Here is a 5,000-nt window from a genome sequence, read left to right as displayed (position 1 = left end):
ATAATTCCTTCTGTGCAGCCTTTTATCCTATTTTACTGTTTCGTATATGTTAGCATTTCGTTTAGAATGAGTCTGTACATTTCTCCACGCCATCTGTCCTTAGTTATTATCAATGCATTAATTAGTATTCATGATTCATCTAATTATGCTTTTTGTCTTTCGTGAACTCCTGAAAGATATATTTTTTTCACACCGAACTTGGATTCGACTGGCATGAAAAAAAAATGATAATAATAATAATAATAATAATAATAATAATAATAATAATAAGCGAATAAAGTCCCTCTAAAAACTCCTCAACTCCAGAGGTGGTCCCCACCAGGCGAAAGTTAGAGGTCGGGAGAAATGGGATCACGGTGATTTGCAGACTGTGGACCGATAACGAGTCGGAAAGGAAAGGAGGGCCAATCATTGTCAACAGAGATGGGATGGAATGGGGATGGGGGGGGGGGGGGGGTTAGAAATCAAGGAGCATGAGGTGAAAGATATCTTCCGTGAATGAGTCACTGTACAGAAAGGGCAAAAATGTGGAGGATAGGTTTATATCAGTAACTGCTGTTTCATCGACTATCTATCTGTCTTATTCCCTATCTATATATTTTAGGAGGCCTTACTACCAGCTCTCATTTCAGTTACATGCCAAAACTCATTTTATTTGTCCACTTTTTATGAAATTTTATTAGACCTAGTCCTTGGTGTCATGTCTAACAAGCCATTTTCATATTTTTTCTTAAACGTCTCAAAGTCTTCAATTTTTTTTTTTTCAGTTTCTTGAAGCCTTCTGGTTAGTACAGTGGTAACGTGTTTGCTTAGAAATCGCATGGCAGCAGATCGATCCCGGTCTGGGACCTTGAGTTTAAGCGGTTTACTGGGGAGGCAACTGCTGTGGTTGGGCACCACATTGGGGGTTGGGCTTGGCCGTCTGACGTTTTGGTGAACATCTATTCTGATGAAACTGGAACTGAAACCAGACACCTTTAACCTTTTAACCTTTAAAAAGCTATTAATTAATCCGAGTACAGCAGGACTACGATTATATTGATTAAGTTTAATCAAATTATATAACTTTCCACAAGGGAGAAAGCCGTAGGCCTTAATTCAATCAGACGAAAGCAAATTGAAACAGTCTCTACATTCCTTCAACCTTTATTCCAAAACTTTGGAATTACGTTCCCTCTTAAAAGACTACCGGCATTCCATAATGTCTTGAGATGAGAGAGGTCCGCCTGAAGATAAGACTCTGAAGGAATCGTCTCATACAAAAATTTGCTCTTCCCATTGACGTTAGTCTGTGATCGTCCAACATCAAAGAGGAATCAACAGGTTTTGAACAATTAGTTCTCTAGGGTTGTTGTGGCCTGGTTGGTAGCGTCTCTGTATGGTGTTTGCCAGACGGGGGTTCGAGCCCCACTCAGACTCGTTAGTGCTATTAGTGTCTGCAACCTTACCATCCTTGTGAGCTAAGTTTGAGGGGTTTGGGGAGCCTATAGGTTATCTGCTGAGTCATCAGCAGCCAGTGTCTGGTCCTCCCTGGTCCTAGCTTGGGTGGAGAGGAGACTTGGGCGCTGATCATATGTATATATGGTCAGTCTCTAGGGCATTGTCCTAATTGATAGGTCAATGTCACTGTCCCTTGCCTCTACCGTTCATGAGCGACCTTTAAATGTCTTGGGATGGCTAACGACGTTGCCAGCAGTCTCCATATTTCCCACAATACCCACAGCTACTTTGTGGGAAATAATCCTAAAAATCCACTACTCATTGACCGCTTATGCCCCTCTACTTCTTAGCTTTGGAACTCTCTTCCTTCTTTGGTTCTCCCTGTCGCTTATAACCTTCCATCTCTCGAGAAGTGTGTCTTAGCTTTCTCCTGTGGTAAGATTTAATTTTGAATTTTCGTTTTTCAGGGCCCATTTTTAGGATTACTCCTTGTAGGAATAAGTTATGAAAAAAGCAAAAATATTGATAAATATGTAAATTAATTGGAAGATAAAAAAGCAAATGAATATTGATTCATTTGTAGAATTAAGTCTGTCATTTAAAAAAAAATGGTTAACCAGATGACTTTAAAGGTTGAAAGTGTCGGGTTTCGAATCGCAATTTTGTCAGAACGTCAGTTGAGTAGCCTACCCTCCTCCCTAGATGCCAAACAACCGCAGTAACCTCCCTAGCAAACAGCTTAAACTCAAGGGTCGAGGTGGGGGCTTGAACAGCTGTTCAAGCGAAGGCAAGACTTGGTGCGGTACAAATAAGTGAATCCAATGTATTCATTTATTTATTATCTAAATTTTATATATTTTTCATATTTACATGAAAAATAAATAGATAAAAAAGTCAAACAACTGAATGATGTGTTGCCAGCGGTACTTCAGTAATTCTAGTACGAATATTTCTAATTATTAGAATAATTATCACAATTATTATTATAATTAATGTTATTTGAGCTATGAGAATAAAAACCAATCGATGTTGGTTTGGAAGAGTCCATAGTTCCACACCAAGGCTCTTATCATCTCCCTCAAACTCTTTAGGCAAGAGCCCGTGCTGAGGCAAGGTCAGCTTATTCTAAGCCAACCAACCAATTATTCCCTATGACGATGCTTTTTGTTGTTGTTGTTGTTGTTGTTGTTGTTGTTGTTGGTGTTATTTTTGCTGGGGTTGTTGTTGTTTTTGTTGGGTTGTTGTTGTTGCTGTTGTTTTTGTTTGGGTTCTTGTTGTTTTTGTTGGAGTTGGGTTGTTATTTTTTGTAGTTGTTGTTTTTTGTAATTGATGTTTTTGGTGGGGTTGTTGTTGTTGTTGTTTTTGTTGTTTGTTGATGGGGTTGTTGTTGTTGTTATTGTTTTGCGACATGTAAAGCAGCTTCTTATGTACCCCCATGAAAATCAACACAATAATTCAAGAAGAAAAAAAGGTTACATGGCCACATTTTCCAAATATTTGACTATCATTAAATTTCTTTCACTTTTAAATCAGTTTTATGATAGAATGTGAAATAGGAGTAAAAGGCAAGAAAATCTCTTGATTCTTTTACGTGGAGATAAATTCCTCTCTCTCTCTCTCTCTCTCTCTCTCTCTCTCTCTCTCTCTATCTCAATGACAAAAATCTCTTCGATATTATCCATCCAAGCGCTAGGCGGGGCAGCCGGGGCAGCCGGCCAGCACCATGCAGCCAGGGGCCGCCGGGGCGGCCAGGCAACGGCAGCCAGGGTACCCGACCAGGGGCACCCTGGGCAGCCGGCCAGCAGCAGCCGTGGAAGCAGTGCACCCGGCCAGCGGCAGCCAGGGCAGCTGGCTGCACCGGGCCAGCAGCACCCCAGGTAGCCAGTCAGGGGTACTCGAGGCAGCCGGTCAGGGGCAGCCGGCCAGAAATAGTCGGTCAGCGGCTGCCGGCCAGCGATAGCCGGGGTGCGGCAGCCGGGCCGTGATAGCCGAGCGTCAGCCGGGTCAGCCGGGCAGCCGGGTCACCCGGTCCGCGGCCGCTGTGTCAGCCGAAAAGTGGCAGCCGGCCAGGGATAGCCATGCAGCGGAAGCCGGGGAATCAGGGCAGCGGCAGCCGAGGCAGCCAAACAAGAAGCTGCCGGTGCAGCCGGCCGGAGGCAGTTGGGGACGGCGTCCAGCGGCAGCCGGCCAGGGATAGCCGTTGTAGCGGCAGCCGGGGCATCCAGGCAGCGGCAGCCCTGGCAGCCGGCCAGCAAGAGCCAGGGCAGCTGGGCAGAGGCAGTCGGGGCCGGCGGCCAGCAGCCGCCAGGGCCGACGGCCAGCGTCAGCCGTGGCTGCCGGCCAGAGGCAGCTGGGGCATCCAGGCAGCGGCAGCCTTGGCAGCCGGCCATCAAGAGCCAGGGCAGCTAGGCGGAGGCAGTCGGGCCCGGCGGCCAGCGGCAGCCAGGGCCGACGTCCAGCGGCTGCCGGCCAAAGGCAGCCTGGGCCGCCGCACAGCCGAGGCCGCCGGCCAGTGGCAGCCGGGACCGCCGGCCAGCGGCCGCCGGGGACCGCCGGCCAGCGGCAGCCGGGACTGCCGGCCAGCGGCAGCCGGGACCGACGGCCAAAGGAAACTGGGATCGCCGTGACAGCGGCAGCCGGGATTGTTGTGCCAGTGGCAGCCGGGGCAGTCGCCCAGCGGCAGCCAGCCAGCGGCAGCCATCCCGCGGTCGCGGGGGGGCAGCCGGCCAGCAGCAGCCATAGCGACCGGCAGGCGGCAGCGGGAGGCTGCCTAACATCGGCAGCCGGCCTGCGGCAGCGGTTTCTAGACGGGCAGCGGGGGCAGCCGGCCAGCGACAGCTGTGGCAGCTGGCCAGCGGCAGTCGGGGCATCCGGCCAGCGGCATCCGGGGCAACCGGCCAGCGGCAGCCGGGGCATCCGGTCAGCAGCAGCCGGGGCAGCCGGCCAGCCGGGGCAGCCAGCGCGGGGGCAGCCCGGCCAGCGGCAGCCGGGTCAGCCGGCCAGCGGCAGCCGGGGCAGCCGGCCAGCGGCAGCCGGGTCAGCCGGCCAGCGGCAGCCGGGTCAGCCGGCCAGCGGCAGCCAGTAGCAGCCGCGTCACCTGGCCAGCGGCAGACAACGGCAGCTGGCGCAGCCGCCCAGCGCCAGTGGCGGGAGCGGGGCAACCCCCAGTGCCAGAGGCGAGAGCGGGGCAGCCACCCAACGCCACCGGCGAGAGCGGGGCAACCGCCCAGCCCCAGCGGCGGGAGCGGGGCAGCCGCCCAATCCCAGCGGCGGGAGCGGGGCAGGCGCTCAGCGCCAGCAGCGGGAGTGGGGCAACCGGCCAGCGCCAGCGGCCGGAACTGGGCAGCCGGCCAGCGCCAGCGGCGGGAGCGGGGCATCCGGCCAGCGCCAGCGGCGGGAGCGGGGCAGCCGGCCAGCGCCAGCGACGGGAGCGGGTACAGCCGGCCAGTGCCAGCGGCGGGTGCGGGGCAGCCGCACAGCTCCAGCGGCGGGAGCGGGGCAGCCGCACAGCTCCAGCGGCGGGAGCGGGGCAGCCGCCCAGCGCCAGAGGGAGCCGGGTA

The sequence above is a fragment of the Palaemon carinicauda genome, chromosome 3 (assembly GCF_036898095.1).
Source record: "Palaemon carinicauda isolate YSFRI2023 chromosome 3, ASM3689809v2, whole genome shotgun sequence".
In the NCBI taxonomy this organism is placed as follows: Eukaryota; Metazoa; Arthropoda; class Malacostraca; order Decapoda; family Palaemonidae; genus Palaemon; species Palaemon carinicauda.
Note: the sequence above shows the minus strand (reverse complement) of the source record.